We start from the raw sequence: 12,735 nt of genomic DNA, 5'->3' as shown, positions 1-12,735 counted from the left end.
GTGTTTTTAGCATATATGTTGGCTATCTAATTATTGTTATTAGTATTTAATGATCTTTTATCTCACATTTCCACCAATGTCTTTTTGCTCCGAATTTTGAAAAAAACTTCTTCAACATGGTTTTCCAGACTCTCTTTTTTTAATAACTAATAATTTTAATTACTAAGGAAAATTTTTTTTTTATTTTTTTTTTAAGATTTTATTTATTTGACAGAGAGACACCTAGAGAGGGAACAGAAGCAGGGGGAGTGGAAGAGGAAGAAGCAGGCTCCCGGCTCAGCAAGGAGCCCCATGTGGGGCTCGATCCCAGGACCCCGGGATCAGGACCCGAGCAGAAGGCAGACGCTCAAGGACTGAGCCACCCAGGTGCCCCAGAAAATTTATTTAGATTGTTCTTTTTTTTTTTTTTTTTTTTGCAGCGTTCTTCTTTGAGTTTATTCTTTTTAAAAATATGCTTTTATTTTTTTTAGAAGATTTTATTTATTTATTTGAGATTGAGAGAAAACAGGGGGCGGTGGAGGGAGAGGGAGAAGCGGGCTCCCTGCTGAGCAAGGAGCCCCATGGAGGACTCGATCCCACGATCCAGGATCATGACTGAGCCTAAGGCAGATAGAAATTTAACTGACTGAGCCACCCAGGCGTCCCAAAACACGCTTTTATTTTAATAAGGCCTTGGGAAGATGAAGAGGCAAAACGTTGGGTCTATTTTGTCATTTTTGTGCAGAAGTGACGGTATTGGATCGAGAGGCTCGCTGGCCGCCAGCAGCTGGATTATTCTGCAGATGGTGTGCAGAGAGCTTCACTTTCATACTCTCACCCAATTCCGCTCCATCGTATGACGCAGGTAGGAGTATCGTCCTCGTTTCTACAGATGAGATAACTGAGGCTTACAGAGGTCAAATGACTCACCCAAGCCACACAGCTTGTACCTCGGTGGACATAAATTTAATCACGGATCTATTGGTGACAGAGTTCAAGCTCTGCACCTGGGCTGCTGGACGGACCGCATCCTGGGAGACGGCTGCCCGGCACCCTCACGCATGCGCGCGTGCAGGTGTGGCGGCCGCAGGTCCTTCTCCAATGACCATTTAGGCTCTTTGCAAAATTTGCTGGTATCAACAACCCTTACATAGATATATGTGTACTATGGGAGATTTTTAATGCACTCTTTTATTATTGTCTAAAAGCAAGTCCTAGAAGTGAATTTGCTAAGTCAGAAATTACCCACCGTGAGACATTTTTACGTGGTTTGACAAGCTGCCTTTCAAAAAGAAGGTTGCAGCAATTCCTACTTGTATCATCTTGGTGAGTGAAAGCACCTGTTTCCCACCTGCTCACCAGTGCCTGGTGTTACCTAAGTTCTGCCAGTCTCGCAAAAGGAAATGTTATCTCACCATTTTAATTTGCCTTTATTCATTTTTAGTGTGCCTAAACAGCTCTTCAGATGATTATAGATCATTTATCTATAAATGATCATTTATCATTCTTTAGTGAACTGTCCGTTCATTCTCTGCTCAGCTTCTAGCTGGGATGGATTTGCAGGTACTCCTCAGGGATAGCAAACTTTTCCGTTATTTAGGTTGCAAATATATTTTCCTGTTCACTGTTTCTGTTTTTACCTTTCTTTATGGTATTTGTAAAAGGGGTTTTAAGTATTTATGTAGTCAAATCTGTCCTAAATAACTCTTACATATATTCTTTCTTTCAATGGATGAAAGAATGAAACCAACATGTGGTTTGGTCCATAGAGGGTGACTTATGATCTGAGTTTCTAAAGGAATCAGACAACACCGCAACAAGTTGCCCCAACTTCAGAAAGCAGGTGCACTGTTTAAGATGGTGAAAATTTTCACTTACACACTAAAGATTTGCCTAAGCCAACTTAAGAAAATTGAGAAGGATTTCCTGCCACTAAGCTTACCCTTCCGGCTTGCCTTGTGGTTCTGCTGAGTGATACTAAAGTCAGAGTTGGAGTTCTGATGGCAATGGAGGCTGTTGGGATGGGTGTGCGTGGGTCATCCCTATCCCTTAGCCCTGACCTTCCAAACTGGTGCCAACTGCCGACATCAGAAGACCTCTCTGCTAGAATTTTTCAAGTGTTTTGTTCTTTGTTTCTGTTTAAAGTTGTATCCAGGATAAATAAAATTTAAGTCCTAACTGGGGAGAGATCAGATTTATAGCAAGACAGTTCACTAGGCAAAGGTCCCCGGGGATTGGGAGAGGTTGTGAGGTCTGGGCTAAAGAAAATGATTCTAAATTAAAGCTCCAAGTTCAAGGAATGTGAATGAGGCACTGGCTCCATTTCAGGGTGAGGTTTTAGTTCTTTCTGTCCCTGCCTTTTCAATTAGAGGGATCTCTCTGAACCCTTCTCTTACCTCCCTTCTCCAGGGAATCAAAACTTCCTTAGTCATGGCCACCACTACTATCTCAACTCTTGTATTTTCTCCTTCAAAGGATAGACACATTTCGAAAAGGAGGGAGCTTTCCCTTTAAAGTCTGAATTCTTGAAGAGGAAGGATGCAGATTCTAATTTCCTTTTCTTTAGAATACCACTTGGACCTTAACTTCTCTGAAGGTCTTTTGCATTCATCTAGAACTTTTCTGTGCTGTGTTCAGCTGTCACTGCCCTTATAGTCTCACACAAGGATAAGTTGGCTCCTCATTGGTTCATCTCCTCTACAAGATGTTGGTCTTCCTCTGGGAAAAACTGTGGGCTACTCTTTTCTGTATCTATAGCACTTAGCAGAGTGTCAAGCATATATTAGGCACTCTATAAATGTCTTTTTATTGGATCTGTTTTAGAACAATAGAAAATATTTGATTCCAACATGCTGTTATGGCCTTGGGCCAACCCAAGTGGGAATTCCCCAAGTGGGAATTAATAATTTCTCATGTAAGTTGATATGAAAAAATAGTAGTATCCAGTGGGAATTGTCAGAAAGTCATTCAAAGAGGAAAAATGGTGACCCTTAGATAATCCCTTTAGGGGAACAGCCAAAGATTGAGCATAACCAGACATGGTCAGAGAGACTGTCTGAAGAATAGGAGAAAAAAATATGTCTGGAGACTGGGCTAAGTACACAACGTAACCAAATAATGCTTCCGCCACTGTAACCATTGATCGGTTTATTTAAATTTCACTGGTTAATCTTACTTTAAAAGTCATGTAAAATAAGATACGAGATAGAGATTTGGAATGCCAAGAGTTGCTTGAAGACATATAAAGTTCAATATAATTAACTGACCCTGAGATTTATGTAGACATCTCAGAAGAATGTTTTACATGCTAAAGCTTCCTGTAGTGTGCCTTTTCTAATAATGATCAAAATGCCTTACAGCAATTTTAGAGAAGAGCTATACTATCAATAGAAGTCTTGTAAGTCCATGTTTTGGACAGATATTTGTTAATTAATTCTAGAAATTAACCAAGTACCTGGATCTAGGAACAGTTTACATCCGGGAACAGTTTAAATAAAAGATTTTTCTTTCTGCAAAACTGATCTAATGTCTTTCTCCTGTTAAAATTCTTTCCATGCATTAGACATGCACACACGTGCATGCATGCACACACACACACACAACTTGTAAATTATTTTAGGTTTACTGCAATTACATCAAAACCCTTGGTGCCCCCAAATGCCTGAAGATTTATAGCATGAAAATCTCCTCTGTTCAAAATCCTGCCTCTTTGCCTTTCAGACTAGTAGGCTGTAAAAAATGGGATTATTAGGAACAGACTCTTCATTTTCGGGAAAGTTTGTACTGGATAAGCCCCTCCCTACCTTCACTGTCTGGCAGATTGATGGACACAGACAGAATACTTATGGACTCTGACTCGCTTCACTGTGTGCTGACTGAGGACAAAAGGTGGATGTAGGAATGGCCAGATGGCTTTTGGGAAGTAGGAAAACAGGGCTTATTTTGCTCCTGAAATGCTTTTTCTTCTGCTAGATGACGGACAGGGCTGGAGAATCCAGTCCAATATTGGGAATTCAGTTCAGTTCAAGAAGTGATGGTGTGCTCATGGACTCTGTAGAAGGAGCTGTGACAGTACTAACTGGTGCTTGGTCACTTGGCTATCAATATTAGAAAATGGATGAGATTGTCTCCTGGTAACACACTGAGGTCTGTTTCTGAGCTACATGTGACATTGATGATGTTTCTTGGACTCATGGGCCATTTTGGTTCCATGGCCTCATAATGGTTGGTACACTGTTGAATCATAAGCTGATTTTCTTCCTATCCTGCCTTAACAGAAGGTATTTGATGGGCAACCCAAGGGTGACTTTTGGTGTTTGGCTGTTTGCTTTGTGGCTTCTAAAAAGTAAGCCTAGCCAATATGATTGTGAGCAGTATCAAGTATACACTACTGTGGTACCCATAGCTTTCGCCAAGAGACTACCTGAGAAGAAGCCAGTTAGATATTGGAAATAGAGTCAAGACGGCAAAGTGTCAAAACTCAGTAACATACAAAGAAAGTCACTTGAGGAGCCTGCCAGGACATCAGCCTATTCTTACTGAATTCATGGTGTTCACCCATCACCCCCAAAATTACCAGAGATCCCTGGGTGATAGTAACCAATACTGCCTTTCCCACTCTCATCATTAAAAAGGGACCAATAAATAAATAAATAAATAAATAAATAAATAAATAAATAATGGACAGCAAAGTGATGCAACCTCTGAATGTTGCCGAGACATGAGTCCATTAATGCCTCATTTCTTTCAGTGCTTTTCTTGTGGGGCCAGAAGTGCCTGGCCATGACTTGTGAGTGTGGTTCTTCAGGGCCTTAGAACTCCCTGGGCAGGGTCTGCCGTGATAAGGAAACCTGGGTGGGCAGGATGCTGCACACTTTCTTTACTAGCACTTTGAAAGTCCTGCCTTGGTGTCTGGTGAGATTAGCAGTTTCCTTTGAACAGTACTGCCCTGGGCTGCTTTCTCATTGTCACAGTGAACAAGCATTATTCTTTCCTTTTTGTGGGAGAAGTAGAGCAGAGAGGAGTGAAATAACCCCAGAGGTGAAAAATAAAAATTATCCACGCTTGGAATGGAACGTCATAATTCTGTCAGTCATTGTGATGACCATTCACTTCTGCAAAGTACAAGAAGGAAACTGGAGTCTCTCCCAAGAACACTGCCCTTTGAGTTCAAGCCCTCGGGGAAGATCTTTGATGCATTCTTCTTCCTTTTTGTGCCTTCTCTTCATTACAAATAGCCTTTCATGAAGCTTGCAAGTAGGGACATGGGCACCAGCACCCAGTGAGCAACTACCTGGGTGAGTAACCCTGGGCAGGGCAGCTGGGAGGGGTCTCTGGGAGGGGCAGGAGGACAAGAATGGTCTCACCATCCAAAGCAAACCTGAAGCTCTTCCAGAGCCCTTGACCATTGTTTTGTGAACTTAAGAGAAGTGCAGACCTTCCCCTCACTCTTCTGCCTTTTGCTTATAATGTCGCCAACACACACAGTTCCATCTGACACACTGCCATGCTTCTGTAACCTTGGGCAAGTCGTGTCACCTTTAAGGGTTTTCGTTTATTTATAAAGGGAGGATAATAATCATGACTGCCAGCTCGCTGAAGCTCCCATTAGTGACACACAGAAGTGGAGCGTCACAGCCAGGGTCGGCACTGGACAGAACTCAGAAGTGGTCACCTCTCTTTTCCAGCTGGGCAGGCTCCTTCTCCAGAAAACATCGATGCCCACCCTCTCCAATTTTCTAACAGCCTCGGACTTTCATTCTTGAGATCTTTTCAGCAGTTTCTTATACCCCCAGTTCATTTACCTAAGAGATTGTGAAAGTGGCTCAAGAGAGAAGACAACTGTTTGTGTATTTTCTTTTTAAAGGAACTGTTGATCTTAACTTCTCTAGTTTTTCATAAAAGACACAATATGAAAACTAGAGGAGACCATAAAAAATCATACATGGTCCTCCTCTAGCCTCCATTTTTAAGAATAGATAATTGAGACCAAGAGAACTGAGGTGATTTCCTCAATGTCCCATAACCAGCATGCTGCAACAGTACCATCAGACCAAAGCAGTCTCCACTCTGTTGGGCCATTCTGTTACTGGACCACCAGAGAACAAATAATCTTCAAAGCACCATGCCCACCACACCACAGGTTAACACTTCCCCTTCTCTCTTTAGTCATCCCTGGCAATGACAAGGTCTTTCTTTAAAAAAATTACTTTCTCTACAAAATTTATAGTCAACCACTAATTTATTATCATCAATGAATACACATTGAGAACTCATCATCTTCAGAGTTCTGTACAAATATTTGTATTTTTAGGGAAAGGAAGCATGTGCACGCACACTTACGCGAAGGCAAAAGCAGGGGGAGGTACAGAAGGAGAGGGAGAGAGAGAATCTTAATTAGGCAGATTCCATGCCCAGCTTGGAGCCCGAGCCAGGGCTTGATCTCGGGACCCTGAGATCATGACCTGAGCTGAAATCAGGAGATGGTTGCTTAACCGACTGAGTCACCCAGGCACCCCCAGAGTACTGTACAAATAATTAAAAGTATGTGTGTGCACACACACGGACACACACACACACACACACAGTCCCAAACAGGGGACTCTAAGGAGGCTGTGGTTTGGCTCACTAGATAAATTTAAAACCTTTAAGATTATCTAAACTTGTTTCAAAAACTGTGTCTAACATGTTTCTCGGAAAGAATAAGTGACAATAGCAGAACTGAGGATGACCTCATCAATGAATGTTTGTGGTTATTCACAGTGAAGATGCAGAGAGTAAAGAATCAAAACTGACTGAGTCACCACCAAGAAGTTTAAAAGTTGGCACCAACCCACAGAGCAAGATAATGGTGGAGTCAGAACCGGGTGCCTCTGTCAGGCTAAGTTTTATGTTCTATTGGTTGGACTACAAATTGCCAACACAGCAGTATTCCATAATGATACCTCTTGTCAAGGGCTCTTCCATCTTGCAAAGAGAAACCAGATGAAATGAATTTTGGTAGAGAACAGTCAGATATTAGGAGGTCTATCCATGGGTTCTTGCCTATGTTCAGGATTCCTACCCAGGAAATAAAGCTAAATTTTGTGGAATACATGTATTTGAACTTGAAGGTGTATCTTTTCAGGAAGGAGGTACTGGTTTTCTTCAGGTCATAGAAAACCTACCGTCTGCTTCTTCACTGCAACATCTTTGCTTGGCTGCTGGGTTTTCTTTTTTTACAACCTGCTGGCTTACTAATCACAAGTTTTCAGCTTGCGTGCATTGTGCCATCTAATGAGATTACAATAAGTAGGGCCCCATGGCCAGCGATTATTACACGGAAAGACACAAGAGCCCCAGCTAAACACACCATATAAGGCTTATCTTAAGATATGAATCCTTGAAAACATCAGCTCAGCGATGACAAAAAAGAATGCTGCCTAGTTGGAGTTCTCTCCAGGAAGTATTTTTGATATTGTTTTGGCTTTAAGAAAGGAAAAACAACTAGACTTTGTGGGGGTTACCTAAGTGCACAGTGAAACTGCAGATTCAAACTGTTTGAATCCTGTCCTCCAAATACAGAAGTCTTATGTGAAAACAATCTCATTTTCATTTTGCATTCTGGGAAACCCTCCAAGGCACGGTGCATTGCCAGCTTTTTGTGACCTTCAGTTCCCTAACTGCTCCCAAGGGAAACTTGACCTTGGAACTGTAGAGAGGAGGGGAACTAGTTGGTGTGGGGCAGGGCAGAAGTTTCATTCTCCCTGTTTGCTCACTGCCCCAAGTGGATGGGTCCTCCTACACCAAGACCCTTAGAGTCTCTGAGGGCACAGAGATGGGGACAAACAGTGCAATGGAAATACACATTAATCCCAAAGTAAGGATGCATACAAGACTATCACGTGGGAAGGAGACTTAAGATGGCCAGCCAGGAGCAGTTCCCAGAGAAGCATTTAGGAATAAAAACATTTGGTCCCCTGCCCCCCAGATGCAGAACTGATACAGGGCTCCCTGACTCCTCAGAGCATCTTAAGACTGAAGTGAAATTCACAGGGCACATGAATGCCTGCTATAATTTTAGCTGGCTCCTAGGGGTATGGGGACTCCACCCACAAGAGATACCCAGTCTGCAGGAAGAGTTCCTTAGGTTTTCTTACGTGATCACAGGACACCTCTGGTCAGATGGGTAAGTAAGAGAGGAACGCTCTATATCAAGGGACACCCTACCCAGATACACCACCCCACAGGCAGGCAACCAGTCAGAGGACAGCGGGTTCTGACCTTTCGCCTAGCTAGAACTGCTTTGATCTCTTAACTTTGCTTATGGGTGCATGGGTTGAATGGCTTTTGCCTTTAAAGTAGATTTTATTAAGTATCAATTAGTATCTTCATTTCCACTACTCAGTGAAAACCTAATTAGAGTAACAACATTATCACACTGACCTGATAGAATCGCAGCCAAAAGCAAAGCAATCAACATTTGAGTAGGGCTCCGTAGCCTGAGAACAGGCTCTGTAGGTCAGTTGGAATTTTTAATTTCAGGAAATGGCTTGTATTGTCCCGTTCTCACCATCTGTGAGCCTGAAAAACCCAGAAAACTGCTTGTGTAGTAGAAAAAAAGAGCAAAGAATTGGGAGCTGCGAGACCTATGGGACTTGGGAGCTGAGTGACATTGAGAAGGGCACTCACCTTCTTTGAGGGTTCCTTATGTGAAAGGATGTCATCTGAAAATGACACCGCCCTTATGGGGCTGTGATGAGATGAAAGAAAACCAATGGGGAGTTTTGACATATTTCCCTTTCTCAGAGAGAGACACTGGACTGTGGGGGAAAAAAAGTCCTGGGACAGTAAATGAAAAATTTGTCTCTATGTTACATTAAAATCAAATAAATCGACAAAACCATGTTTGTGAGTCAGGAGAAAAGGATGATTTTCTTTCGCCATTTCAGAAAGGGATCAAAATGCTGACCTGAGTGTGAGCCCTCTGTCTCTGTCTGTCTGTCTGTCTCTGTGTGTGTGTGTGTGTGTGTTTTCTTGTTACTTTCCTGGAAGAGGGGGAAACTACTCTGATATTGGGTTTTATGCTTGTATAGGCTCAAGAACACCTGGGAGAGGGAGTCATAAATGTATATTCTTTTTTTTTTTTTAAGATTTTATTTATTTGACAGAGAGAGATCACAAGTAGGCAGAGAGGCAGGCAGAGAGAGAGAGGGAAGCAGGCTTCCTGCTGAGCAGAGAGCCCGATGCGGGACTAGATCCCAGGACCCTGAGATCATGACCTGAGCTGAAGGCAGTGGCTTAACCCACTGAGCCACCCAGGCGCCCATAAATGTATATTCTGAGGATCCAAGCTAATCATTTAGAAAGGGCTCCACACTCTTTTACACTTGGAATACAAATAGCATAGATACCATTGGGTATTTTTTCCAAAACAGAGTGCTAAAGAGCATGGACTTTGGCCAGATGGACCCCAGTTTAAATTTCACTTCATCTTACTAGCTACCCGATATGCATGAGTTGAGCAAATTGCATAAGTTTGTTATAAGGATTAAATTTTAGAAATGTAGATAAAAGGCAGTAGTTCACTTCCTGGTCATCAGAGACCCTGGAGAAAGGTGAAATATTATGAGGCTGTGTATTTCAGTTCCAACTTTTTCTCTTACCCTAATGTTTTAGGTCACAAAAATGATAGCATGTGAGTACAGTTCATGTGCAGTCAGCTGTCTCAGAAAATGGCACTACTCAGTGGACTTGGCAATGTGATCGCTATGTGTAATGCCTTTGCTATCACACGCTGAGGTATGCATGAGGTGGGTCAGTATGAAGAAGAAATTCTTTGTTCAGAGATGTTTAGCCAACCACATCTCATCATGGCATTTCTTTATCTTGATCTTGTAAATGCTCGGGAATTGTGGCTGTGGTGGAATTTCCACCAGATAGCTACTGGAATTTTTGGGATGTGTCTGAACAGAAATGAAATGGAGTTTGGTAGGAGAGGAAGACCTTACTCATTTACCACTTGAATGACACCAACAAGCCACTTGGATTCCAGGCTAACACAGGTCTCTTTGGGTCACAGCTACCAGGAGCCTTGCTGTGATAGATGAAGGGTCCTCCTGCTATAAGCTTCTTTCTGCCCAAGTCCCATGGATTTAGATGAGTGGATAGGAGCTGAGATGAAGTGAAATTGTAATTATTTTTCTTAGTTCCTGGAGAAGGATTGGAATAGTGTCATTTGTTTCCCTGGAAATGGTTCAAACATCATACTTCAGTTGGGGCTCATGAATTTGAATCTCTGGAAGAGAAAGGGGTGGCGATCTAGTCTGAAAATTCCCTGGGTTTTCTTAAGAAATATTCAGGACCAGGAAGGCTCCAGTGACCGTGACTACTAGGTCTGGGATACTTCCTTTTGCTCCCTCCCTGTTCCTTCCCGTTCCTTCCCCTCAAAGAAGGTCCTGTCTAGTCAATGCTGGTGTTCTGGTTACAGTGGGACCCAGCTGGCCTTGGGCACGGCAATCCACGACCCAGTGGAGAACCACCGACTCTGTTAGTCAGCTTTGTTTTCCTAGTGACCCCTCCCCCGCAACAATGACCACACACCCACGATTTACATTCCTGCATGTGCTTAACTCCATGACCGCTTCGCAAAAATGCTGGATTGGGAATGAGGAAGAATTTGGTAGAATCCTGGCTCAGCCTCTGACCGAGTGAACTTGGGCAAGTTAATTAACTTCTGACTTCTAACTTCCTAACTTGTATAAGGAATACTACTGTGTACCTTGTTTAGTCAATCTCCTGCCACCTAATATCCAATATGCATGAAATGGGAAGAAAAGCTTGGATATACTCTCAAGGGCCACCAGCATTATGGTCTAAGCTGGATGCTATGCAGAAAGGATAGATAAGACCTATCTGTTCCTAAGGCAGCCTAGGGTATTGTGGGTAAATCTGGCCAATAGACTGGAATGTTCTGACACACTCTCCACCGCCCCCCCCCCAAAACACCTCCTTCACATGCATTATCTATGAACATTCTCTGGAAGCCAGCCAGACGCACACTTAACATTTTACAGAGTTAATATCTTCACAGAAATGTATCAGTTTCCATAATTCCTCACCACATTCCTGGGAGTTAGCCACAGACTCGCCCAGAATCACACACGGGATTTGTGTCTGGGCCACTCTCTGCAATGGCCTTCACTCCTGCATCGAGTTAACTGCCTGAGCCACACAAAAATTCTGGCCACAAACCGCACCAAAGGGGATTCACTTAAGTTCCATAAATAATTGACAAAAACAGTGTCAGACGTTACCTTGTTGAGTAAACAACTCAACCCCTTCCCTAAAGGGAGTTTAGAAAAATAGGGCTTCTCTACCACCAGGGCTTCTAACAATAAGAGCTCGGAGCCATTGCACAGACCTGACAAGTATATAGAATGACAATATGACAACCTTTCTGGAGGAGTCAGACCTAAAGCAGATGGATCATGTTTATTAAAAAGGACATATTTCTGGAATGTGTAGACTTGAAGGGGAAAAATTCCATGGTTTTTGGTAATTACTTAATAATCTTATTGCCCCTGGAGAGTCACTTAGTAACTTGTTCTCAAGTCTATCTTTCCCTTGTAGACCTCCGGAAGTAGGGAAAGCTTCTTCAAAGCCACAAGCTCTCCTGAGGGAGGAGACATCAAGTATTCAGTTTGCACAGGAGTCTTGTTCATGTTTATTTGTTGTTGAGCTAGGTCGGACCCTGTGGCATTTACAGCTCTGAGTAAGAGAAAAACGTCTCTGGTCAGAAGAGAATACAGGCTCTCGTGGCAGTGAGTGGTACCTGCTACATTGCCTTGTGTCTGTTCTGTGGAGATAGTTAGGCATAGGCTTTAGTGGTCTTCTGTCAGAGTTAGGAAACAGCCTTTCATCAGTAAATGATTGACCTGGCTGCCCTGGGTGATAAGCTTAGGTAAACAGGCTTGATTCTGCTCCAACAATTTCAAGACTTTTAACTCCTTAGGTTCCAGGGCAGAAAAAGGCACATGGCTTCCTGGGAGATCCTGTCCTTAGAGTTTGGCAGCTTTCTGGACAGTGTGTTCCTTAGAATTATAATGCCAACTGTTGTGCTAAATCTTGAAAGTGGAAAGAATTCATGCAAACAAAATTCTGGAACAAAGTCATGTTTGAAGAGCCATGACTAGTGGAAGAATTTCAAGAAATCACACATACGATTTTTATAACAAAAGACAGAAAACCTTTGAAACCTTTGAAATATATAGAGGAACAATGACAATTTTCAAAGGGGAGCGACGATGGAAGAAATATACAGTCCGCTTTGCAAAATATGTTGGTGGACAAATGATTGAATTCTCTTGATACGCACCCATAGCTAACATACATCTAGACCTTCCACAGACCGTCATCAGAGACACCCTGGCTACAACACTAGGCAAAGTGCTTGTTTTATATTCTTAAGGGAATGGCCCATGACCAGACAGGTCGCCTACCTTGACTGCTGTTTTAGAATCTGGATTCTCCTCTCAGATTCTGTCTTGACTCCGCAGTGGTGGCCCACGACTGTTCCAATCCTCGCTCAAGAGTTTGGGACGTTGGTAAGAAGCATCAACACAGGCTTTCACTTCTCCTCAAGCACCAAATCAAGGTGTTCCCCTCCATTTGCTTTCCTGCTTTCCCTGGCCCCTGCAGACAGCGGTCACCAGCTGGGACTTCCTTGCAATCAGGTATGTTGACAGATGTGAAGGAGGGAGACTGTGCTGGTCTCAG

At 42.9% G+C, this 12,735-nt stretch overlaps 1 protein-coding gene across 24 annotated transcripts in view; it reads right to left on the bottom strand.

The window, feature by feature from the left end:
• The window catches only part of PHLDB2 (pleckstrin homology like domain family B member 2), a 227,344-nt gene extending 214,609 nt beyond the window's left edge, over nucleotides 1-12,735 (bottom strand). For 7 of the 24 annotated variants that reach the window (XM_045088334.1, XM_045088332.1, XM_045088335.1 and 4 more), the window contains exon 1: nucleotides 12,459-12,727. The gene's annotated coding sequence lies outside the window, so the exon portion shown is untranslated. Of the gene's footprint in view, nucleotides 1-12,458 lie in introns of all 24 variants that reach the window. The other 17 variants (XM_045088329.1, XM_045088331.1, XM_045088330.1 and 14 more) reach the window with 7 other exon arrangements.

This window comes from Mustela putorius, unplaced genomic scaffold, assembly GCF_011764305.1.
Source record: "Mustela putorius furo isolate JIRA1106 unplaced genomic scaffold, ASM1176430v1.1 tig00003834_pilon_pilon_pilon, whole genome shotgun sequence".
Taxonomy (NCBI): Eukaryota; Metazoa; Chordata; class Mammalia; order Carnivora; family Mustelidae; genus Mustela; species Mustela putorius.
Note: the sequence above shows the minus strand (reverse complement) of the source record. Positions and strands in the feature narration are given on the sequence as shown.